The following is a 27,078-nucleotide window of genomic DNA, read 5'->3' on the forward strand; positions in this document are numbered from 1 at the left end:
TCATGTACTACGTGCTTATGTAGAAGAGATTGAAGTGCATGAAGACTACCCAGAACCAACTTGAACAGCTTCTTAATATTGTTGACAATAAATGAATGGAATCCAGGACCTAAAATTCTCACTTCCTTCTTTCATTTATTACATTAGTGTCACAGTAAGACACACTTTTCTTAGCTACCAAATGCCCACATGCCTGTCTCATTTTTATCACTGGAGGCTATGCTTTCAGGCTAAGTAATACCCCATTGTAAAACTAAACATCCAAGTAGTAATGGGTAGAAATCATCCTCATGCAGTGTAACCAAATAATAATTTTCTGAGTGTGTTCAGTTTTACGCAAATCCCTGAGATGCCATCAACATTAAGATGGCTAGTACAGACTTATTTTATCATAGAACAATAGAATCACAGAATGGCTAAGGTTGGAAGAGACCTTCAAGCTCATCTAATTCCAACCCCTCTGCTGCGGCAGGGACACTTTCCACTAGACCAAGCAGCTCAAAGACCCATCCAATGCAGACATATTTTATGGACCCCAAATACAACTTGATAGATGATGTAAACTAGAGCATTGTGCACTCCAGGCATGAAATGTGCTACACAACATGGCTAAATCTGGGCTGCATTACTCATTTTTGCATATAAATAATCACATGCTTACTTTGAAGACATTGTTTTCTTATTTTTCATATTCAGAAATATGAATCACAGGGGAATGCGGGGAAAAAAAGTGCAAGTTGTCGGGAAGTTGGGAAAGCTGTAGGGAAGTTGGGAAAGCTGTAGGGAAGTTGGGAAAGCTGTCACACTTTCAAAAAATAAATGCTGCAAAATACTACACTCTCCATCAGCTACCACAGCCCTCCCAAATGCCTGTTTGACACCTCCCTTTAAAAGCCTTTTAGATGTTTGTGAATGTTGTTAGTGACAAGTAAGCACTATGCTAGGGAGGAATGACTCTTCCCATTTATCCTGGATGTCTTACTCATGACAGGAAGGGGTATCAAATCTCCTCACAAATTGAGACAAATAACTAGAGTTCTTGTCTGCCACTTATCACAAATATAACATCAGCTAAGCAGATCTTCACTGATAAGTATTCTACTCTCCACTTGTCTTTCTGCTAAATTTTATGTTAAATTGGTATTTAAAGACCCCCACTTTTCAAAGAGGCAATGGTTACATGTACCAAATTGTTTCTAACCCTCAATAAAATCTTACCAGTGGCCCCTTGTGACATTTGATTTTCCATGAAATTAAAAGCTGTGGTAATGTTTACATAGCTGAAATATAAATCCCACTAACAAGCACAGAAAAGAACATTCAGTTCTTCTTGAGCTATTAGGAAATACTCACATCTCACAAAAAAAGGCAAAGCATTTACAAGGTAGCCAAATTCAGCTACTCTGGGTGTTGAAGCCAAGCTCCCCTCTTCCTAAGTTCACACATACGCGCTCGAAGCCTCCCATCATGTCCAAGAATAAAAGCGGCTGCTTCCTGCAAGTGCTGTCTGCGCAAATGCAAGTTTATCCTTCCACGTGCCCAACTAGGTCCCCCCTCTTACTGCTCTCTGTACCCTGAAGGTGCTGAGTCCTTTCTGCAACCCCCATGCATTGAAATGACATGGCAGCTTCAAAAGGATCCTGTGAGAGAGCTCTTCTTCAAGAGGAAAAATAAAACATGCCAACTGCCTCATACAAAGTGCCAGCATCTTCTCCTCCCTCTCTAGAACACAAAGCAGCTGGCAGAAACATGGCTTTCATGGCTTAAGGGGAAGAGAAGGGAGCGGGATGGCAGGAGCCAGGAGGACTCTTGCTGCCTCAGCCTCTCACCTGCAGGCATCTCTGCCCTTCACAATCCAGCCTGCCCCACGGCTCACTCTGCCTGCTCAGGCCCACAGGAGTGGGCTGTAAAATGCTGGGGGCATTTTACAAGGGCATGTAGTGACAGGACAAGGGGAATGGCTGTAAACTGAAAGAGGGGAGATTTAGATTAGATATTAGGAAGAAATTTTTTACTGTGAGGGTGGTGAGACACTGGCACAGGTGGCCCAGAGATGTTGTGGCTGCCCCATTCCTGGAAGTGTTCAAGGCCAGGTTGGACGGGGCTTGGGGCAACATGGTCTAGTGGAAAGTGTCCCTGCCCATGGGTTAGAATCATGGGTTCTATAATTCTATAATTCATTTGTAGTTTCGCTGTGGAGGAGCCCTCAGATAACTGATTCAGTCTCTCACAGATTGTACCAGTTAAAAGGGCAATAATAGTTGTGTGCATTCAATCGCAAAAGATGCTGGTAAAAGGCAGGCAACAATAAAGGACGTAATTTCACCGTATAACAGTAAATGTGACAAATTAAGGTCCTGGCATGGGAGACAACTCTGACTGTATTTCACCCTGATCCCTCCAGCCATGGCTTTGTAGAGCTCTGCAAAGTAAGCCTCTTGAGAACCACCAGCAATGGTAGCGATAGTTTCACTCCAGAGACCACAGGTCTGGATCCTTGGAGCATGGATTAAATACAATTTCATCCAACTCCCATTTCTTACTTTAATCTGTAACATTGCCCACACCCTTAAATGCCTACTTTCATTCACCATGTATATTAGTGAAAGTGTTATAGACAAACTGATCATGCAAACTGTTGTGAATACTCACTAAACATGGCAAAGCCCTGAAGGATCTTTCATAGGATCCTCTGTAAGACACCATGTTGCTTCAACTCAAATTTAGGACTAAAATTTCATTTAATTTGCTTCTCCCCAGTAACAAGCAATATCTAGTCTTGGGAAAAAGGAAATTACGTGACACTTAGTCGCACTACGCTACAAATTCTGAAAGTGGCCAATCTGCAAACATAAGCACTCTCAACTTATTTTCTGATATCAGATAACAAGCAATTTCCCTGAAATTCATAAATATAAGCTCAAACTTGTCACAGTTCCCTTACATTCCCCAGTTCAACTGCAGGCTTCACAGGCAAGCAGTCAAGAAGCATTCGCTCTAATTCCTCATTAGTCTTTCTTTCCAAAGTCCACTTCTGGTCTAGTTTACAAGTCTGTCTCACTGCACACGTACTGGCAATAGAGTAGTCCTTTTTCCATACAACTTTTCTGTGTAAAATCACTTTCCCATACAAGTGCTTTTAGTATCATGTTCTCACCAATGAGTCTACAAAGCTATGGGGAAAATAATGAGAAATCTTTCTTATGTAGGCAAAACCACAAAGGTCACATTCTTCCTATTACTCACTACCTCCTGTTTACTAAAATACAATTTGAAAGTCATCCTCTTATCTCAGGAACAGAGAATAATTTAATGAACTTTTCCCAGGCACCCACATTTGAGAGAGAAAATTTATATCAGAAAGACCTCATTCTAACCAGCTCAGCTGCATGCATTTTTATGTCATGTATTCACAACCACAATATTTAGTGATGGCAATACTCAGGATGCAATCCCTTTCATGCAAATCCTCCATACATGTACAGAGCTCAAAAGAGCAATTCTTGCAAGCTTTTTTGAAACAAGACACTGTCAGCGTGATATTATTTTTTTTTCATGTCCTTCTATGTGCGTTAAAAGAATCAACATTTTACTATGTTGGTCCATATGTCCTCCGGAGAAGCCCTCCCAGTTGCTCAACAGAAATAACATCGATGCCAGGGAAAAAATAAATCTTTCGCTTTAAAGTCAGACCATTGGTGTCTATTTCTGAAATGAGTCAGAAGAAATTTTTTATAGCAGCTTGTATTTCAGGAATCTGGGGCTTAAATACACTTACCTATCACACATAGGAAACCTGATGAAGCTACTGGCTTTTTAGTGCAATCTAGAATATTGCAGTGTTGTCTCTTTTTTTTTTTAATCAGATTCGCTGCCCAAATAACTGCAAAAATGGACAAGCTCTGCCACTCACCTCTGCCTGTAGCAGTTCTACTATCTGGCATTACCAAGTATTTATCTAAAAAGTAAATCTGAATAAAGGTTCATGAACCCACTCCTTTTAAACTGTGTTTCACCTGAACACAGAAGGTCAATTCACAGTCATGTGAGACATCAAACCTATCAATTTACTGCCACTGATTTAAGACTGCACAACAGTCAGAGGTACTCTGCTGCTTTAAAAGATGAAGCATCAACTGAAATAAAAATGGAGCTAATCCCAGATTTCTGCATCCCTATAAAATACAAGGAGAAGTCAGCACGGAAATAACATACCATCGTAATCCAGGCCATAATCCCATTTAACAAGAGCAAAATGAACTATACTCATCCTCACGCTGGCTCCAACTCCTGAGCGGGCCAGGGGGACCATAGTCATGAAAGATTAGTCAAGTGGAAACTCAGGCCCTGAAGGCAAATGAAAGGACCATCATTGCTGTATTCACAGTATAGGCTGCACTCTTCACTCCCTATTTAAACTAGCATATGCCCAAGAACACACAAAGGTTTCAACAGACAAAAATTGTGACACTGACTTTTTCTGTGCGATATAAAGCCTCATGCAACACAATGAGGTGGGAGGCCCTCTAATAGTTTGGGCCTTCCAGGGCAAACAGGACGTGTTCACCACTTCCCCCTGTGTCTCCCTGTTTGAACTGCTCCAGGATTAAGTGAAGAGCTTCTTAGGCCACACTATAAACAAAGATTTAACAGTTCTTTCCCCATCCTCTTTAAAACAAGGCAACAAATCTAATCCAAACAAGAAGACTCATTCACAGAACAGGAAAAGGGACAAAGCAGATGCTGTCTAGATGCATACAAATATATGAGACCCCCCAAACACCTGGTGTAAATATTGTCATTTCTAAAAATTATGCAAATAAAAAGATACAAAACTCCCAACAATCAAGATGGCTCAGTATTGCAAACAGTGCTATTCATACTGCTCATATACAAGGACTTGATTCCAATATAACTCCAGTTTCCAGGGGCTTATTTCTAACATGCAAAGAAGAGAAACAAAAACTTGTAAAACCACCCCAACAACTCCAACTTTTTTCCTCCCTCCTTTTCAAATTTAGATTTGACTTCTCTTTCAGAAAGTCTAATGTAAGATAGTAAATTAGCATAGAAAGCAGGGCAACCATTTTTTTGTGAGAGAAAAAAAAAATCATTATTCAGTGTATGGACCATGTTCTACTCTGTGTAAAACTCAGCATCTGATACAGCAGTGCTCCAGTTTGGCTTGATCATTAGGTAAAACTAATACAATAAAAAAATCACCCATATTAAAGATGATTCATGGAAATTCCTTTCAATAACAAGAATGGATTTCCCCTAAGTTCTTCACCAGCCATTTGGCAAGGCTAGCTATAAATCATTGCTGATGTAGCTTTTGTGTAAAACAAGGGAGTAAGTGCTTCCTCCTACTGAAGGTCTCAGAGCTTCAAGTATTGTGGAGAAATGCTTTGATTTCTCCTTGCCCCTCATTTCTCCACTTACTACCCACAGCAAAAGCTGTGTTTCCTGCAGAGTTGTTTCCCCCTGCCCTAGCAGGGAGAGGTAGAACAGCATACCCAAGGATGATGCCACTGCCCATTTCAAAACTTCAAGGACTGAGGAAGCAGAATATATAAGAGATCAGAGCAGCACGGTTTCCCAACTGCCAGGAAGGCAGACAAAGGGCTTAGAATAACACAATTAAGGCATGACCACAAAGGAAGCAGTGGGTTTTATGAAGGAAGAAACAAATAAATGGACAGGTGAACACCCCACCTCTCGTTTGCAACACAAGCAGCACAGGAGCAATAGGCAACTACGTGAGCTTTGTGGCTTTGCTCCATTTAAAGCTTGCTTAGGTGGAAAACATACCAAGAGGAGAGAATCATTAAACAGGTTACAGTAGAGCAGCTAAAGTAAGAATAGAAAAAAGGGGCTTAAATTTCAGCAGAAAGTCCACAAAAGCTTCAGCGAGGGCAGAGATAACAAAACATGGCTCTGGAGTAATGCAAAGATGAGAAAACCAGCTGTGCTAGCACCAGTCACGTCCTGTAGGTTAGGAACAGAAAGGGGAGAACAGTGAGCTGGGATCTTCTGCTTGGGTTCACTGGAGATAACAAAACTTTACTACACAAAAGAAAGGCCAAGGAGATCATGAACTCTCACACTTCAAGTCCTGCCAAAAGTACAGGTGAAATGGTCCCAACAGCTTCTGCCATTTGTTGTCTTTACGGCCTGATGCAAAACCAACCTAAAGGAAGAAACTAACTTTCAGGGTGTCTAAAGGGCAGACTTTGGTAAGCCCTGTTATACAAAAACCCTGCATAGAAGGATCAAACTCAGCTGCTTTCTTTGCACTTAACATGAAGTTATGATCGCTTCCCTGCACAAATCTTTCCTACCCTGGATATTTACATTTTAGTTGTGACTTGATAATATATCCAAGACATATATATCTTGTAATTATCAAGACAGCATCACAACAAACACTGCCAAAATTGCTTTAGTTCTTCCCAGCAGCTTTCCAGCAAACTGTCTAGCTATCTTGCGAGACTGGTCTTTTTGTTCTTTTTTGAGCTGACTCTCTTTTTCACTTAGTGCATTCCAACCATAGACAGAGGAACACAGGCAGCACAAGAATTAGACAGATCAGAGGGAGTTCTCTTTGGTGATCAGCACTTGCACAAAGAGTTTATGGACAAGTAGGATGGAGGGGCTGTCTTCAGGGTTGTGCTGACTCGGGGGCTGTCATTCTGTTCTTTAGATGTTAAGCATCTTCTCGAAATTTCTTTTCAAAATATTAACTGTTAATAACTGTGCCCACAATGCATTCATAAAGAAATTATGTAAACTCAATTGAAGCTAATTGAGTTTTATTATAATAAAATATTTGTTCTGATTTGACATAATACAGAATTCATACTCTAAATGCATACATACTCAAAAGGCAAACATGAAGGCAAACACAATTCTGACACGCAGTCTTAGAAAACAATAATTAAGATACAAACCAGTGGAAAAATTAAGACTGTTTTATTTGGACTTGTTTGGATTTGGGAGGGGAAGGAAAGACTGCCATGTACCAGAATTTTGCTAGTGAGTAGTCCTAAAACCAACCTTAACACTATTTAAACTAGCTTGTATTTATAATGCTGTAACATGAGAAATATTTTATATCAGAAACATAAATTAAAATTAGTCACCAAAATTTTGCTCAGGGAGATGGGCGTCCATGAGTGACGTTGTTTTACAAGCTTCTCTCACACTGTTCTTCTAAGTTGCACGCCAAAAGAAGTGTAAAAAAATGCACTAACAAATCTTACTTTTCATTTTATTAACAAACCTAGTATTTTTAAAGGAGGAAGTAACACCAAATCTATTTAATTAGTAGGAATGAAAACACTGTGCATCAGTGAATGCTATCAACTGGCAAACAGAAGAACCACCTAAAGTATGCTGTGATTTTTAAATGACCTTACTACAGCACCGTGTTTCTTTGACAGTGGTCATTTTTATGTAAATTCTGCAAGGAAAAGAGTGGTAGTGTCAAGTACCTGAAAGTAAGTATCAGTTTTTTAAAATATCCTTATTCTCTCCTTCTGAAAATAATACACAGAAGAGACCAGGCTCCCTTGTTATTAAGAGCGGCTGCCAGCCTCAGTGAGCGAGTGGCTGTGTGGTTCTGAGTTATCGGCTGGGCTTAACCCACGACAAAGATGCACTTTAAAAGGACACTGCCTTGCAAATCCAAAATAAACTGGGGGAGGAAAGAAAAGAGATATTAAGATAATTAATTACTGCAGTTCAAAACCAGAATCCCTAACTTAGAAATCTCTTGTGATGAGCACAGCAAAGGCTCAAGACTCAGTGGATTCTATATGAGGATAATAAGAGACACCAGTCTAGGCTACATTAAAATTACAGTGCCAGAGTGAATAAATAGCAGTAAAGACACTACAAAAAAAAGTGTTTTACCCATTCTGGATATGTCAACACTAATGAGAATATGTCCCACTTTTTTCACATAACCAAATGTCAGAACAGGACATATATATATACACACATATATACATATATATATATGGGCTTTTAGTGGCACAAAATGAAAACCAGCCCAATATCTGGAAGCATCATTTAAAGCATTGAAGAAACTGTTTACATCCAGGCACTGCACAGATCACAGCGTGCGTACAGTCCCAGCCTGACTGCTGAAGGCAAAACACTGTGATTCTAAAGGTAAACAATTCTGCTCTTTATTCTATTAACACAGAAAATCAGAAGTTAGTATATTTAGTTTTAAGCAAGAACTAGAGAACTGCAGTGCTCTCCAAAGAACAGAGAGCTGCTTAAAAACTAGTTGTTTTCCTTGCCCTACCATCCAGCAGCGCTGTTTCTTCAGAAGAGGTCTTATGTCTTTAACATGGCTGCCATGCCTTACATAACATCAATGAATGAGAATATATTTATTTTGTTTCCTAGGACGTGCACTGCCCATTAGCCATATGATTCTCCATATGGCACTGCAAACAGTCGAGACAAAGCTTTGCAGTAACGCAGCTCCAAAGATCAGCATCCTCTGAGAATAAGCAGCAGCAGAGACTCAGCCTTCACAAGCTCTAAATTCCCTTTCATATCTTTCTCTAATAAATAACAGGCATTCTTACCTTAAGAAAACAAGAATAATAGTAATAATAACGGTGCTCAGTAGAGCCTCCTCTGTTTCATCTGTGCTCATAAAAAAGGATCTTGGCGCAACTGTCTGCTGCAGCAGGTAATCAATAATATAACCTGCTTCTTCTGTTGCCAGAGCTGCTCCATCTGAACGCTAGCTAACGTGAACACTGTCGGTGTGAGTCATACCAGTGACTCAGAGCAGATGCAGAGCTGCAGGAGGAGTTTAAGTTTCAGGGCTTCCTCTCGCTCGCTCGCGCTCGCTGTCGCACAAACACGCATGCATGCACTCACCACCCGTGTGCCTCTGTATGCCTGCAGACTGCCCCTGCTTTTTCTTTCAGCAGCAGGTTTGACTTCATCCTCTGCATAATTGTGTTTGTTTTCCCAAGACAGCAATTCTGTTTCTTTTTTTCACTCTCTCTATTTTGAATGCAAAAGCTTGCTCTGCAAGGCAGATCAATACTGTGGCATGCCAGGTGATGTGCGCTACTACAAGGTATCTGTGGGCTCGCACCTCTCATCAAGACTAGGGAAAGAACTCAAATACCCCAGGAGACACTCTAAACCAAAAGTACTGTTAGGGCAATATCCATTTATTCATTACAAGTTAATAGCAAAGTGTCTCTGACTTCATTAAGTACTCTGGGGAGGACAAATTTGGTCTCAGATGCAGTGAGATAGAAGAACTGTAGGAAGGAGCATGGGATGCACATGAGCAGAACTCCTGTGTGCCTGACACCAGTTTAGCAGGGAGAAATGCCTCTAGGAAAAGAGCATAGCTGCATTATAGACGGGATCAGCATATTTGGGTTTAGGGTTAAATTCTGGCAGTCTCCCTGCCAGCTATTGATGATTGCCACAGTCAAAGAAGCAACCTGATCACCTATTTACTTCCCAGGCCTGCCAGACTCCCCACAACACACAACTAAGAACAGGCATCATGAAGCCAAAGTTAGGCACTTAATGCTAGACAGTATTGATATGCAGTGCTCTACAAGATTACACTTTATTTCTGAAAAGCACATTATACTAAGCAGTTGCAGTGTTGAGCAAATCCATCATTCAAGAGGCAGATGAAGCCCTGTACTACTGATCCACCAGGTCAACCATATGGAAACAAATTCCGGTGAGATGAATAAGCTGCTGGCTCAAGGAACAATGCCATTAAAACACACAGACCTGCTTGACAACCATTCATACAAACATTCCAGATAGTTTTGGGAAAAGGCACTTGGTTTATGTCAAAGCATTTACAGCAGAACATCTTTCCTCATATTTAGCACATGTCCAGCTGGCTATCACCCAGATAAACAGATTTGTCTTGAGATTTCTCATGGAAAAGCTAGTATCAAAGCATTGACTTTCATCGTTCTGTGGGTTTTGACTCTTTAAAGAACCCCTTCTTTTGCAAAGCCCAATCAAATGAAACCCATCCAATCCAAGTATGTGCACAGTACCTTTCAGTACTGTATCTGGTTGTTATTAAAGCTGATGAATGAACTTCGTACTATTGAGGGTGAATGTTTATTCCATGTACCTCAAAGCAGCCAAGAACACTGATTTGGCAGGGATCAAGAAATGAGAAGGAATCAAGCTGAGCAAAACAATCCTTGAAGTATGGTCATGGAGACAACATAACATAAACAAGGGGGATAAAGAATAGCTGGTATCTATGAAGATACACTGATCTAAACTCTTTTCCTTAAAACCATGAGTATTCAATCACTTGGAAAATCTGTTGAATCCCATCCTTTCCTGAAGTTTACTAATGACAGTGAATCTTTGCTCCTGTCAAGCTTTCAATGCTTTATTTTCATGTCTTAAATAGGTGAATAGGCAAAAGAATGCTAAAATCCACAGCATGCCTGGAAAAAACAAAACAAAACAAAATAACCCCAACCCCCCTGCAAACAACCACCAAACAAAAAAACCCCACAAAAACCAAACCCAAAAACCAGCAGCAGCAACAAAAAAAAAACAAACCAAGACCGCTGAGATTTTAAGCAGGAAAACTAATAGCAAGGCCATGGTCTTGCAGTATAGACTATTATACACTCTTTAGGGCTAGAGATAATAGTTTCCTTTTTTCTCTTTTACGAAACAAGCAAGCAAAGGTTTTTCTACAGTATCTATTCAACATGGTACCCCAGAACACACTAGGCTAACAAATCCTGTTCCTTCTCATCATCTTGTCTCTGGAAATTTGTTTGCTTGTTTTTAAAGTCATCATTATGCCAACAATGGTAGAAAGGGCTGCTTCCAGGTTGTGAGATTCCATATTACCCTGCTTTCTCACGAAAGCTCAGTCTACAGTCAGATTGTCCTTACTGAGAACACCAACCTCAACTTCTGTTCCTGAGCCTTTTTTCTTCTTAGCTATACTCCCCCAAGAGGGTGGAGGGGGGAATAAAAGTAAGAAAACAGAAAAGGCATTAATTCTCTTTAAGGATGGAGCTGGCTCCCAATGCAATGGAATAACAGAAGGAAATTGAGGACCACTGCCAGTATCTGCAGCAATGCCTCACCACCTCCTTCCCCCCTCACCCTCATTACTAGCATTACAGTACTTTCCAGAGGTTCTCACCAGTGAGCAGCCACACATGCAGAAGGAGCACATGTTTTGAAAAGACGTATAAGCAAAAAGTTGAAAAGATAAACTTTTTTTGCATCATTTTACAAAGCACAGCTAATGGACTTGGCCAAGGTTGTTCCACATGTTCACAGCAAAGCCAAATGCAGAAACTAGATTTCATTGTCTTGCTCACTAGATCATCAGACTTCCCTTCCAGTGCATCACAGTAGTAGGTTCATTTCTTCCAGCTAATTACCCTTTGTGGGTATTTTGATATGCTATGATAAAAGCACCGTTTGCTGCTGGGAAGACACCGATGTCTCAGTAGCATCTTGCACCCACCTCCACAAAGGCAGTTAGCAAAGCAAGCCGCAAGAGCCTGTGGGAAACCATTTCCTCCACACCACAAAAGTACATCTCTTCACTGAAATCACCTCCTCAAGTTACTGCTATAGCTATGACCCAAGCAGTATGTATTTTTTTGTGTCTTGTAACAATCCAAAGATACATATTCTGCACTAGGAAGAGACTACAAACTGACAAGCTGCCTGTAACATACTGCATGCACCCATTTCAGAGGGAAGTACTTCTGCACATCTAGTGAAAATGCACAAGACGACCTAAATGCCCATTTCCTCTTTATGGTCTGTTCTCAGCAGATGAAACAGTAGACACTGAGAGACTAAGATCAGAGAAATCAGGTAAAACAAGAAAAATATATCTCATAGCAACAAAGACGTACTGACCAGATGAGACTAGTTTACGGACACTGCTGTGGCTCCTGTGTATACAGACATCAATGTATTTGCTGCATGCAAAGGTTTGCCTGGATAAGGACTCCCCAGATTGCAGTTGATGTCAGAGTAGTGTCAGCTGATCTTTTGGCAGCTGGCCTGCTCATATCTATCCACTTCTGTTCTCTTTCTCTTTAATGCTAACATCTGCCCGTGTTTTGCGTTGACAGAAAGGTCAGCAAGACCCTAATGATATATTAAACCCAATAATCAAGTGATGCACCCTTTGTAATTACCATGTGCTCGATCTCATTCCCCTTGTATTTAGAGCTCTGGTTTTTTTTTCTAAAAAGTGCAAGTGCAGAAACATCCGTAATCTCAAATCTTATGCGCATGCTATAGAGATCACTTAGGATAACAAAGAAAGCATGTCAGAAAACACCTAGTCTCTCCAGGCTTCCAAGAATATTAACATTTGTTTTAGCAATATAGATGCAAATTTCTGATTCCAAACAATCTTTGTTTTTCTCTACAATGCACAACTACCTCTCTGTTCAAACCAATGTGCCCCATTTCTTCACTCATACAATAATTTCAATTGAATATTGATCTGTGAATCCTAACAAAAGAGACACCCAAACGTAGGCATAAACTCGTTTTGAGGCAAGCATGTTACTGCACGACTTAAACATTATGGTCCCTTGCATTGTCTAACAAAATGCTACACTCTGGTGGGAATTGTCTATACCCACTCATTTTGCTCATTCAATACACTCTACACATTTTCTGAGTGAAGCTTTTCCTGTTGCCTTCCCAATGCAGAACTTGCAGTCTCATGCTGGTCTTCGTGACCTATGACTGGTATGTTCTTCAAATGCCTAAGAAAGAACAACTGTCAATGCTGGAGAAAGTCGATGCAAAGAGTTATTGTTTTCTCAGTACCATCTGCTGCACTGGGTAAACTAAATCAAAAACCAGTAAAACTGAATGTAATGCTGGACAATCTTGATAATTGTTCTGCAATGTTTCTTATAAAATTTACTTTTCTTCATCTGCATGAAAAGATCTAATAAAAAATAAAAAAAAAAAGCCATGGTCAAACCATTTTTCTTCCTTCTCTCTCCAAATTCTTTATTTCTTCATTCCAAATAAATTATGTAACAATAAAATCAAAAAGAATTATCTGCAAGCTCACAGATTTTAAGCCACTACCTGTGAATCCAACTTTTATTACTGGTGCACTGTAAATTATTTCCCAATTTAACTCTACCAAATATCAACAGGACCATTCAAAGATGAAGGTAATGTACATGTTGGATTGTGTATCAGATCTCAGACCACTGGGAGCCTGAAGTGGAAAACACTTATTAAAAGTGTTGCTAATGGAAATGTTTCTGTCATGACTAATCTAAATTTTGACATTCAGAACTTAATTGACTTCATATCATTTGGGATTTTTCCTAAAATTAGGCCATGGAAAAAACCTCACAAAAAGTAGTACTTCAGTGGTTTCTAATGTGGTTTCAAAAAAACCTTAATGTTAAAGGCTGCATGTTTTATTCTAAGAACAGTCAACTACAAACCAGAAAACCTACATAGATAGTGAGAAGGCAAAAAATAAAATAAAATAAAAAAATAATAATTCCACCAGTTATAATGTCTTTTTCTATTTATCTATTTATAGATCAGACGGTATATCAGACCTGTGAGTGGTTGCTTTGGATATTTTTAATCAGTTTAATTTCATTCTGTATAATCCAGAAGTATGCATTGATATATTGCTGTATATATTTTTAGATTATTTGCACTGGTAAAAAGGTCTCATTGCTTGGGACGTCTTGGGGACTAAAGGGGTATCACAGATTACGGACGTTTGCATCATACAGTATTTTGGGAAAAGACTAAGTCCTTGAATTTAAAGGGAATTAGACCGGGTAGATAATAATTGAAGACATTGTATCATTTGTTTACCAGGTTTGATGCATTATTAGAATCCCATCAACTTTCTCTAATAACATTTGTGTGTCTGTATTAAGGAAGCATGATTAGTATTAGGGAATTATGATTAAATGGAAAACATTGGTACCTGCGCTACTTAAAGGCAATGTTTTGGTATCTATACCCTATGATTCTACAAAGCCTTCATCCTCTCAATTTCCCATCAAATATATGGCATACATTTGTTCAGTTGTTGAACAGATTCATTTAAGTCACCAAACAATTCCAGCTATGCAGAAAAATGATGTGCATCGGTCCACATACAACATCTTGTTTATAGTTCAGCTCCACCAGTCTAAACTGGTAAGATTACTGGTAATATCCTTTTATAGTATACAGGCAGTAAACCACATATTTTCTACTACTCCTACTTCCACCTTCTTATAATTCTGTGATGTACTTCAGCTGTCTGGAATTGATGGCTACTCCTGCTCTTGCCTGATGAGACTTGCAGTGGTCACAGAATACAGGACTTGCCACCCTGCACCACTAGGAGCTGCAGCTGCCCTTCCCAGCCTTGGCTGGGCCACAGAGCTAAGGTTTCCTTGACATGGAGATGAGTTTGGTGAAAAGCACAGGTCTGTTGACAAGCTTTTTGCACCTGAGACAGGATAGAGAAAAAGCATGCATCTGGAGATGTGGGAAACAATAGGCCATGTCATCCTCATTACCTATTCTCCAGATCACCTCACAATTTTTAACCCAAAACAGAGGAAGGTATGGTTTCCCCTCCCTCTGGCTCATCAGTTTGGGTTTTTCTTGGGGGCATGGTACTGGGTGGTTGTAATTTGTCATTTTGGGTTTTTCAAAAGGAATAATGAAGCAGAAAGAAGCTGAGGCTCAGAGGCACAAGTTTCTAGGGCCCACCTCACTGAGCTGTAATGATTTTATTTATTACTTGCCTGACATTACCCAAAGAGTCTTGGGAACTGAATCTTAAGCTCCGATTAGTGCACTAAATAATACCTTTCATGGTATTATTAAGTAATTTTGGATAATGCTTAGTTATGGAAGGAAGATATCCATTTAAACCCCATCCAAATCTTGTGAGGTTGATTCTAATCAACATAGAGCTGTTTAAAGAACTATTTAATAAATGACAGTCACATTCCTAGAAAGGTGCACTCCAAAATGCATTCGTGTTTGCAAGTTGAGGATTTTAAACACTCATGAAATCATTTTAGAGTTAGAGAAGACACGCAGAAAAGAGCTGGCTATAAATACAAAATCACCAATACAAGCATAAGTCATCAAGGCCCATAAAGACAGGTAGAACAAAAATACTTTGTTGATTTCTATAGTCCAAAATAGCATTAAATCTCTGTTGATTTCTCTTGGGAAAAACAATTTTAATAACTCTCCATGAAAAGGATTCTGAAATAGAATACAGTATATTCATCTTTGCTGACTGCATCACGATTGAACGGAGACACCACGCTGAGCAACGAGAAAGACGACAGAGCCTTTATCTGTGTCAGTTCTTCAACACAATCCCAGTAAGAAATTCTCTCTCAAATACAAATAGCCACTTTCAGCTTCAGAACCATCCATTTTGCTGGAGAAGCTGCGCAATAGTTCAGTGAGGAAATCACAAGTAAGGGTATGGAAACTACATGATCCACACCCATAACTACGGAAAGACTCTTAAAATACACAGGCTGTAATTCAGTGTAACAGCTGTAGTTAAGATGGAAGAGGAAACGGACACATTAAAATTAAAGGAAGGCAAGTAAAAGCTATCTTCACATTAAAGCAGGTTCAAAAGTATGGGTGTCTTTCTTTTTACAGTGGGTCTAAAAAGGGGTAAGATGCAAGCAGCACCTGTTAGGCAGTGTTTCTAAATAGACCGCTTTTTTTAAGAGTTCATGTAATAGGCTGAAACCACAGAAATACTGGCCAAACACTATTTCAAAAGGACCTGAAGCTTTGTCAGCTTCATATAAATAAGCTTAAAGTTTATTTTTATAGACTATAATTTAGACAGCAGTTGATCAGTACAAGTCCTTTTTGTACAAAAATGGTGCATATTTTTCTACCTGCTCCTTCCCCCCCACTTCTTTCTCCCAAAAAATAATTGATTGCAGGTTCAAAAAACATCATTGAGACCTGCCTGAGTCTTTTTACAAATAGTAACAAACTTTGCATGAAATTGGTAGCAATTACAGCTTATGTAAGGGAGTGAGAAGGAAACAATCATTTTTTAACCTGCATAAAAATCTTTCCACACAGCAAAGAAACATATTTTTGGTATTTTATTTATGATCTTTTGCTTTGTTTTTAAGAGAAGCCTTTTTAGCTTTAGTACTCCAATGTTCCATATCACTATGGCCTAAAACCCTGTAATTTAGGTACTAAAAAGAAGAAACACGGAGAGTTAAATTTTTCGTTGAAAAATCTCCCAGTAAGGGGAGAAAAAGAGGAAAAGTGAGAACTTCAAAAATTGCATTAAACAAATCTATTGATTCCTCCTACAGATGCAGCTAAACAGGAATAAAGGAATATTTAAGAACATGAATTAAAAAGTTGTGGCTTAAAATTCTGTAACGCCTCTGAGCTCTTTAATAGGTTAAAAATTACTACCATCCATGCATACCCCTTACATTCAATGTGGAGGCTGAAGAGGCTATATTAACAAGAATGTCCAGGTGTCCTGGGTTCAGCAGTAGCAGTATTCTTTCCCCTTGTTATTTCCCTTATCATTATTATCATTGGTGGTAGCAGTAGTGGTTTTGTATTATACCTTAGTTACTGGACTGTTCTTATCTCAAGCCGTGGGAGTTACATTCTTCCGATTCTCCTCCCCATCCCTCTGGGAGCGGGGGGAGGAAGAAGCAGGGGAATGAGCGAGCGGCTGCGTGGTTCTGGGTTACCAGCTGGGCTTAAACCATGGCACCAGGAGAGTCAGAAAATGCACTGAATTCTCTACTTTCTCAGAAACAAGACAGGTAGGAGCGTGATTCAGAGCACCTAAGCTAAGTAGGAGCTAAGGGGCTAACTTACGTGTCAGGAATCACCTCTCTGAAGACACTCACTTCTCTCTAAAACTGCAGAGAGGGTGAAGTCTGCTAGTGCTAATATGCCCCAATCAGGCCTACCAACAAATCAAAAAAGCCGCAGAAGTTAGACAGAAATGTTGCAGTGGCTTAAGTGCTAAAGTTAGAGAGACTATCCAGTAAAAGCAGAGCTCAAAATAGAACATAGGTGGGAAGAATTTGGCTGTGAGGTCTGATATGTTTTTAGAAGATGACAGACAGAAACAGGAAATGTCAGAGCTGGGGAATCAAGACTCTCAGCAAGGAAAAGATCGATGTTCCCATCCAGAGGATATGAGTTCCAGTTAATATACCAACCTTTGAGCAGTTCCTAGTGTATGGTCTTGAAAGGAGAGAAGTTAATGGCACTGTGGTAGCTTCTTAATGGGGCAAACTGGTTTAGAGAACAGGAAATGGAGAAGTGGTGGCAAAACTGCACGGCAAGTCATCTTAGGGGACAGCGTGGCAGGGCAAATCAAACAGCACCATTAACTACGTGACGGAGAAAGATCCAAGGAGGTGGATTCAGAAGAGGAGTGATTCATGCGGAGGCTCAGGCACACATTTGTAAACTGCAAGCGTGAGCTGCCTGACTGACAGGCTGCTCAGAAGCAAACACATGAAAACGAGATGCCTGGGGAAGCTGTGACAGCAAAGAGAGAGAGAAGAGACAAAATGACTTGGGAAGAGATCCGGAAAGCTTTATAAAAGTTTTGTTGGTTTCCCCTGTTTTGAATTTAGGCAGAAGAGTTTTAAAGCAGTTAAGACTTTGCGGTACTTAACTGTGCTCATTCACAGCAGTAAGGCCTCTTCCACAGACAGAGGAGTCTGAAGAGCCATGCAGACCTACCTCTGCAGGTTTGAATCTGGAAAAGAGTCCTAATCATGCTTTGAACAATGGCATTTTCCAACATGAACCTATCACTCCTTGAAAGTTTGAGTCTGACTGGCAGGAACCCAAGTGAGACATTAAACCACACTACTCTATTATTAGAGGCTTCAAAGGTCGTTCCCTGAACCAAGCCTTCCTTGTTCAGTGGACTAACCATCTACAATCATGCAAAAAACTCCTCCATTAAAACAAGTGCTGCTTAACATGAAGTATTTAAGGCCTGCTTAGCCTCTCAAATGCAATAAAGGCAAGAATAATTAATAAAGGAAAAGCAATACCATGCAAGCTTTCACTGCTTCAGGGACCACAGATCAGAACCCCCTAGCCTGCCATTAAGCAATGCTCAAAGGCTTAGGTAGTGAAGCTGCAATACAGTTACCCAAATCCTCCATGGTCCCTGAGCATGCTGTAGCTCAGTTACACAGAACACACGATATGTTGAGCTGTTTCAGGCCACCCATCCCTGAAACTCCTGGACTTTTGGCTCATGATAGAAATACTCCTTTATACTCACTACAGCTTTCTCCAAATGTCGCACTGCCGATTGGCTCTAGCACCATTTTTCAGATTCTGTGGCACTGACAGAAAAGTCAAGAAGAAGAAAAATATCAGTAACTCCAGAAGAACTGCTGTGCAGAGCCTCCACAGAAGATTACAGCATAGCCGGCAAGCCTGGAAAGGTACCATGGCAGGTTTGGCCTCTAATACTGCAGAAGCCATGCATCCACAGAAAAAGGAGAAATAGTACTGCAAAGTTTAAGCCTCCTATGATACTCTGTTAACAACACCCTGAAATTTATAACACACCTAGCCTGAAGCAGTTGCCTTTATTGTCACCTTACTTCAAGTCTACACACTGTTCGTTGTACTATAAGAAGCTACCTCATATAGAGTCTTCTTGAGAAGATGGATGACAAATACAGGAGGCAGGGATAACTATCAGGACTGCTTCTTCACATCTTGGAAATTTTGGGGACTGCTTATACTCCTTTTTCCATCAGATATCTTCTACTTGTCAGTTTTCGCACAGTACAAAGAGCAGTGAAAGAATGTGGGGGAAAGGGGAGAGAGAAAAAGAGAGAGAGCGCGCAGTATTATGGTATTCCAGTCTCAGCCTTTCCAGCCTCAGTTTCTAAACACTAAAGGCAGTAACAGCTGAAGTACAAAGCAAATCTGGTTTGGATGCAACGCTGTGGAAAATAAAGCACCAGTGAGATTGAAAAACTGTCTTTAGCTCACATAACACTCAACATACCCCAATTTGTGTCCTTAAGCAGACCAGCCCTAGTTTTTCAAAATGGCCTAAAATTAATCCCAGCTAGATATGAGCCACTAGATAGCATCTTTAGCATTCAATCTGGAGAGCACTGAGAGCAGCTGGTGCAGAGCAGGATGTCTCTAAACTAATCTCTTAACTGCTATCAAGTCCAGAGCGCTCCTACTGTCATCTGCAAGCACAAAAATGAGACAATTCAGGAAATTACTGTTACTCCTTTTTCTCTCCCCTCAATACCTCAAGCCTGAGAGCTAACAACCCTAATAAGAAAAGGAACAAAAAGGCAAAAGAAAAAAAAAGACAAAACCATTTTTCAGATAAGTAATTAAACTGGTATGTCTTACTTTAGACAGAGACTACACAGTGAAACATCCAAACAGTATTCAATCTCTTGTAAAGTTTCTATCTTGTTACCAGTTTGAACAAACAAATTATAACCTATTTTCGCAGCACACAGCCTGACATACGGGTGCTGAAGAGTGAGCCTTGTATGCTTGGGGCTAATTAAAGATAATGTTCCACTCAGGCACACATGCACCACAATCAAGCACTTACCTTTCTTAGCAGTAAAAACACAAGATCAATCAGGTAGTTTTTTAGCCATTTTGCTCTGTTTTGCCAAGTCTCTTTTGCCGCCCTTCAAATGATTAAAATAGAGCTGCCATAAAATCATTCAGAGCTAATTACCTACTTGAAAAATATGCCTATAGGTAGCTGTAATTTTTAAAAGTAAAGGCAGGAATGGTTTTCTCCTGGCATTCTTTTAAGCACTGTAGAATTCGTGCCAAAGAAATGACTCTTGTATTTACAAGAAATCTTTTAATACATTTCTTGAAGAAATGACACTTAGAACATGAAGCTACACAGGCTACAAAACTTGATCTCTTTAGATTAAGTTCAGCAAATATGTTAAGCTGAACAGACCTATCCATCTTACTGCACAGGTCCATATTCATCCACATCTGACTTAAGGCTGCACTGGAAGACTGAAGATCAAACCAAGGAAAGGGATGTTTGCAAGGAAAATTAGGGCAGAAAAGCACCTTAGGATGAAACGACTAGGAGAAGCATTACATTGACAAGATATACCCTCTCTCATTGTCTTGTCCTGAGGCTGGGGCAGGGCCATAAGTTTTAAAGCAGTTATGGACCTCTATAGTGGACCAGGAATTATAAACTGTGTGATATTCATAGGTAACTAACAGTTGGGGGGGGGGGTGGGGTGGAGAGGGGTGGTGCTGTTGTTTGCTTGGTTGGGGTTTTGGGGGGGGGGGGGGGGGGGGGGGTTGGTGTGTTGTGGGGTGTTTTTTGGTTTTTGGGGGTTTTTTAAGGAATATTGGTTGGAATCAAAATAGCATAACACAATCTTAGACACATGTAAAGCACTGATGTGAAAGACAGAAAAACCTTTTTTTGGCTCAGAAGACTTGCCTGTCGCAATCAGATATTCTACATTTATGGCTATGAAGATAAAAGCTCAGGATCAAAGTGCTGAAGTTTAACCAGTTATAACACATCAGCTGAACCCCAGCAAACACAAAGCAAAGCCACTGCTTAACCTTGCTCCACTGTAAACTGCACAGATACATAACCCTAAATCTGCAGCGAGCTAAGAATATGCCTGCATAAGATTACTACTGCTATATGCTGGCCTGTTACACATCAGCAACAGGGTGAGGAGTCTGGTCCTCAAGTCACTGACCTGAATAGACAAAATCAGCCCAAATACATCTTTGACAAGCTAGATGGCTTGCAGATCAAGGGCTGCTGAAGCCATGAAGGAAGAATACCTTTTCACACATCATACCATCCCTGCAAGAGACTGTTGCATGGTGAGTATAACAGTAACACATATAAAGAAGACAGGAGATAGGTCAGTCTATACTGGACACCACCCTAAATTTTCTGTATGTTGCAAGTTCCTAGTAATGTTTCTTTTGGCTCTTGGCAACGAACTTTTGCTTTTTCTTCACAATCATGGAAAAACCGAGCTGGTTCCCTCCATAACAACAGTGCTTTTCTCTCAGAGGAACACCATCAGTGTGAGACTTTCTCCTAAAAAGACACAGGCATCTCCTGTGCATTGCTACATTCCAGGGTGCTCTTTACTCAAGTTAGTCCTGCCCTCTGACTCTATAGCCCTATATCCACAAGCAAAGCCACCTCTTCTTCTCCCTCTAGTAACTCCTTTCAATTTGTTTTTAAAAAATGCTTAAACTGGTTTTCCCTACGGTTATAGGCAATTTCTTTAACAGAACTTATTTAAAACATTGACTCCTTATTCTAAGTCAGATTAACTCCTTATTCTGCAAGTAACTTCACTGATGTCAGTAAAACACGCTCAGCACAAGAAAAGCACCAATGCTCGACTTCATGCTGTTTTAAGTATGTAGGACTGGGGGACACACAGAAAGAATTCGGTTTCCCAAAGTGAGAGTTTTGTGCCTCTCAGCACAGCTGCCAAAGAGGGGAAATCCAATATGTGTTATCAATCATGCGTGTCTCAAGTGTCTTGTGCAAATTTGTCCCCTTTAGAAAATAGCTGGGAAGCACTAATCAATAAGTGTACATAACTCTGAATTGCTTCACTTTGCGTATGGCTGAAATATTCCATTTAGCAATGAATAAAAAAGAAAAAAAAAAGACCAGAGGATCTTTGGGTACACAAGGTGCATCAAAAGGAGAGATTAGCAAAGCCTAGCAGGTCTGTGATCCACATTTCTGAGGGGTTTTTGACAGGTATAAACAAAAGTGACAGCAAAGCTGAAGAATCTCTACTGTAAAATGTAGACTACTTCAGAAATTCTTAGCAACTGCTTCCTTGTTTCATGCTTCAGCAAAACCACTTTAAATATTCTAGTGACACAAATTAAAAGCATTAAGAAAACAAAAAGTATTTAACTTAGCAGAGACCCCAAGGTCCTGTGACTACAGCTATTGACTGCAGATAGCAATCCCCAAGTCCCATCTGAAATCTGTCGGTGCTTTAGACTGGATTGCACCTGTTATCCCCATAACTCCTCAGCAGAAAGAACTCATGCCGCTAACGTGTCAAGTAATTTCTCACCTTTTTGCTACAAGACTTTCTAACGTGCCTACCTGTAGAAGCCCAAGCAGGCTGGTTCAAGCCAGATTGGTGCTGGTTTCACCAGTAAAACCTGCAGGAAAAAGCAATGTGAATCAGTCTTTCACTGCCATCCTATTTCCAACAGCAGACTCTCATCCCTCAGAGTGCAGACAACTGGGTTGAAGCCTAGACAAATAAGAGTGCACTTACAAATAAGAACAGCCCTTACAAAAACAGTAATGCTGATGCAAACAAGCACATCCTGTTTCAGCTGGTTTCCAACAGTTCCCTAAAAACTTCTTAACTGTGCTTAAACTACATTTAGCTACCACCTTTGTATTTTGCATTCCACTAATAATTCCAAAGGACTGCAAGTAGAAAGGAGAGACTGAAGCTAAAGCAGGGCTTTTCTATTCCCCAAAGGAGCAACGTGCAGCCACTCCAACTCTCACCTGCAACAGCTAAACCTTTAGGACTTTGTTGATGAACCAGAACATGATGCCATTTTATTTAAAAGAAATTCCTTTTGTCACCTAAAACCAAACAGCTACAAGTTCTAGTAGTATTTCTGTTTTCTTTACATTGTTATCTTTCCTTATGTTTGCTTGTCCTATTTCAAACTTTTTGGGATTTACATTCCAAGAGGGAAGAACAAGTCAATCAAAAATTACTTTCAGTGGTCCACTAGAAGATTTTTCTTCTTTATTTATGCACACTGTAAGAGGGAAATACACATAATACAGACTTTTTTATGATGATGAACAACATGTATTTTGTCTGTTCACAAGATTAGTTACAAATTATTTCCCTCCTCTTCAATCTATTTCACTTTGAAGTTCTACCTTTTCAGGAGCAGTTATTACACAGTAAAATCATTCAGGTGAGAAATTCAGGTAAAATGCAAATCATGGAACAAAACACTGTACTTAAGACAAAATAAACAGCAAAATGGGTATAAACAAATACTATGACTTTCCATCATTAATAGCTATAGAAGTCTAAATGCACACTGCAATGGTCAGATGTTCACTGTAGATTTTCCTTAGATTGCATGATTTTAAAGGCAGAAACGTAAGGCTACAGGACCATGACTTAACACAAGAAGGTGGCCTTTTCCTGTACAACGGATGACATCTGCTACCTAAAACTACAGGGAGTGCTGATCATGAGACTTTCAGGTTTGATTGCCTGTAACCACAAGCAATAACCACAGTAGGAAGTCAGCTAATGAACTTGCCGCAAATGTAACAATAGCTACCTAGACAAAATTATGAGGCTGTTTTAAATAACATTATCCTTCCTTCCTGCAATACTTAGATTTTCTGCTGCTGCAAAAAGTTACAGATGTTTTTTTCATCTCTAGTCTCTAAAATTTTCACAGAACTAAAGATTTGATCCCACATCCACTGATGTCAGAGGGAGAGACAAATCAGACCATAAAGACAGGAAAATATCCAGGTTGCAAAAGGTCTGTTCAGACCAATTTAGTGTTTGGCTCTAGCAGTTTTTAATGACACCGAGAAGAGCCAAGAACAGAGACTCCCTAAGCTGGAGACTTGGCAGGTATCATAAGCAAAGACAAGGATGGGTTTTGTGTAGTCTTCATTCTCTGTGTACCTATCATCCTGAAGCCCATTCACACACTGCAACCTATTTATGCTCCCATAAAAAAATAGAACTTGAAATTCTTTCTTAAAACAGGAAAAAAAAACCCAAAACCAACCAACTGTAAAATCCTAAATCTCTTCATCCTGTCTTCTGTTACCTACAGATTTTGTTTGTTGTCCCTATTTACTTGAATATATGACCAATACAGCCATAAAGCCAAATTTAGCAGTTTGTGTATATATATGTGTATTACATACATATATAAGTTTGCATGTTTGTAAATGTTTCTCACCCATAGATGTGTATACAAACACGTATTTCTGAGCAGAAAACAATCTACGGATGTCTCATTTATTGGCTTTCTCTGTGCCCTTAGCCAAAAAATAATAAATGTAGGTTCCCAGAACTTTATCTTACCCAACTCTGTCATTATTCCATCAAGTTCAAAGAGGAAAGCAGCCAACAGGTCAAAATAAATAAATAAATAACCAACCCATAATATTTTGATTGGCCTTTTCATTGGTTTTGGAGAACTCCTGAATGACACACTGCTCAAGAGACAGCTACCAATTGTTTTCTGTTTCACTGAAATTAAAAGCCAATTTTAAGGATCGCAACAATTCTGTCCAGAAGATAAATTATCATAAAAAAATTACTGTCATGAGTTGTGCACTTTTTTATACTTCATTTTCTTTGAGCAATAAGAAGGCATTCATTTTTAGATTAGATTTTTAGGTTTAGATTAGATATCAGGAAGAAATTCTTCACGAAGAGAGTGGTGAGGCACTGGCACAGGGTGCCCTGAGAAGTTGTACATGCCCCATTCATCCCTGGCAGTGTTCAAGGCCAGGTTGGACAGGGCTTTGAGCAACCTGGTCTAGTGGAAGGTGTCCCTGCTCACGGCAGGGGGCTGGAACTAGATGAGCTTTAAGCTTTCTTCCAACCCCAACCATTCTGTGTTTCTACGATTTTCATTTCTGATGCATTAAGAAAATTCTCTGTCTTAAAGCCTACATTCACATTGCATGGCAAAGAACACATACTTTTTCCACAGCAAGATCATTATTGATCGCACTTTTACAATCAGCAACCGCCATACACTTCACATCCCTCTGTAAAACCAAACTTATGTTCAAAACATATCATCAAACTCAGGACCTCAGCCTCATTCAGCTGCCCAAAAAGAGAAAGCCAATTAAAAGCACCTGGCATGACAACCTAAAGAACTCAGAGTCCACACGCAGCACAAGTTCATACGCTGGTGGTGCATATGTTAAGAACCAGAACTAAGGGAGGTGCTGAACACTATGGCCAGTACCACAGCACTTTCTTGACGAGGCTCACAAGTCTCTTCCTCCGCAGGGGGTCCCAGACTGGGTTCTCTCCACCCATGGCCATTCACCCGTGTGATAGGCAATCACTTTGGACAAAACCAGAGGCAGCAAAGATGAAGAAAGCCTGTAGATTCTAATACAAGCGGTGACTTGTACTGAAAAATCAACAAAACCACTCCAAAACCTAAAGAACTACTATGATGTCTGTGCTTATGCTTTTTATTGGGGTATTCTGAAAGGACTGGAACTCACACCAGTCAATAGCCACATATAGCCTTTTATGTCACACTCCTATGAGCCATGTTGCATTTTTTCCCCCACGATGCAAGCCACCATAAATAGATGTGGGAATCCAAAAATATTAAGATTTGTTTTCTTGTCTTAAAAAGGGAGGAAGGATGACAGAAAGGAAAAAAAAAATTAAAAAAAAAAATCATACAGTGCAACCCATTTAATTACATTTGGAATTGTCTGAGGGGAGGGGCAGAAGAGAGAATCGTCTGAACAAATTTAGCATCTACAACAAAATCCAGAGTTTTACGGCACACTAAAATAAAAACACATAGAAATACAGAACTGTCCCAAAGCCAGAGCACAGGGTGGGCGTTTACTTTATGTAGAAGCCATCCCTGCACACAGTAGAAACTGATACCTATTAATTAGACATAAGGATATAGATTTTCCCTTCTATTTGATCTGCAGTCACTCAGAAGAAAAAAACAAAAACAAAAACAAAAGCAAGGAATTTGACTGGCTTACAGATGCTGTTGCCCCATGCTTAGTCTGAAACGGGTTGCTTTTCCTTCATCAAGAAACATCCCATAGACAAATATATATTGCTACAATGTATTTTTATATGGACTCCAGGAAACTGACTGTTTTTCTTGAATATTTTGGTTTTCACTAACTATAAAGTCAAAGAAAATCTGAAACCACAACCTGAAAAACAAATATTCAGGACCTATCTAAAAATATCTGTGAAAATGGTCCCTTAAATTGTGAAAAGAAATCTTTCCAGACAAGTGTTTCTTCACGAAATAGAAATAAGCATCTGCCATTTTACTGTTGGGTTGGGGTTTTTTTTTGTTTTATAATTATAAATTTGAGCAGTGAAAATAAAAAATACAAAGTTTCCTTTATCTGGTTTGCGAAGAAAGCCCCAGAAAGATTCTTTCAATCTTGAGATCAAGTATTTCTATTGTTCAAGACATTATACTTTGACTTAATAATTAGTGCTTTTACACAGTTTTTACTAAATAGATGATTTTTTTTACTACTGTAAACCAGGCAAAATAGTATTGAAGTTTCATTTATCGGAGGTATATTAGAAAACAGAATTGATAACACCCATATCACCAGTTAGATTTCAAACTTTGCTGTATTTTAGTTGAGAAAATATTTTTCTCCAAAATCTGGAACATACAGTTGCTAAAGAATTTGGGAAGTGATGATATTGCAGCTATCACTGGAACTTCCGAGTCAATGAAATATTGATAGCTTATTGACACTGATCTTGAAACTTTGGCACACAAAAGTAAAATTCTGTTTCTAAAAATAAGACTGTTAGCTATCAGAAGAGTGAAACATTACACAAAATTCCTAGAAAATATGTCTGCACATATAAAAGCGATCACTATTCAAAGTTTCCAGACAAAATGCAAGGTGAAAAATAAGTGATGAATCATTGTCACTAAAAATAAAGCCTATTACATCCTTTATTACAATTTGAGTACATGTCCAGAAAAAAAGTGTACAGAATTCTTTTCATGCAAATGTTTTCAAGTAGGATTAAACACTGCGCATATAGTAACTTTCTCGTTACTTCTTTAGCAAGCAGAAATGACTGCTTTAAAAGTAGAAGCATTCAATCCAAGTAGAAGACAAGTCCTTCGTGTTCTTCAAACAAAGCTCTGCCTGAATAAAAGAAAAATTTTAATCACTTTGCTCAGTTA

At 39.5% G+C, this 27,078-nt stretch overlaps 1 protein-coding gene across 20 annotated transcripts in view; it reads right to left on the reverse strand.

The window, feature by feature from the left end:
- Window positions 1–27,078, reverse strand: part of INPP4A (inositol polyphosphate-4-phosphatase type I A) — a 124,336-nt gene that overhangs the window by 80,400 nt on the left and 16,858 nt on the right. For 2 of the 20 annotated variants that reach the window (XM_030476991.1, XM_032919767.1), the window contains exon 2: window positions 22,217–22,275. The exons of 15 other annotated variants lie outside the window; for them this stretch is intronic. The gene's annotated coding sequence lies outside the window, so the exon portion shown is untranslated. Of the gene's footprint in view, window positions 1–8,603; window positions 10,465–22,216; window positions 22,487–27,078 lie in introns of those variants that run through there. 3 more of the 20 variants (XM_030476990.1, XM_030476992.1, XM_030476999.1) reach the window with 3 other exon arrangements.

The sequence above is a fragment of the Strigops habroptila genome, chromosome 2 (assembly GCF_004027225.2).
Source record: "Strigops habroptila isolate Jane chromosome 2, bStrHab1.2.pri, whole genome shotgun sequence".
Lineage (NCBI taxonomy): Eukaryota > Metazoa > Chordata > Aves > Psittaciformes > Psittacidae > Strigops > Strigops habroptila.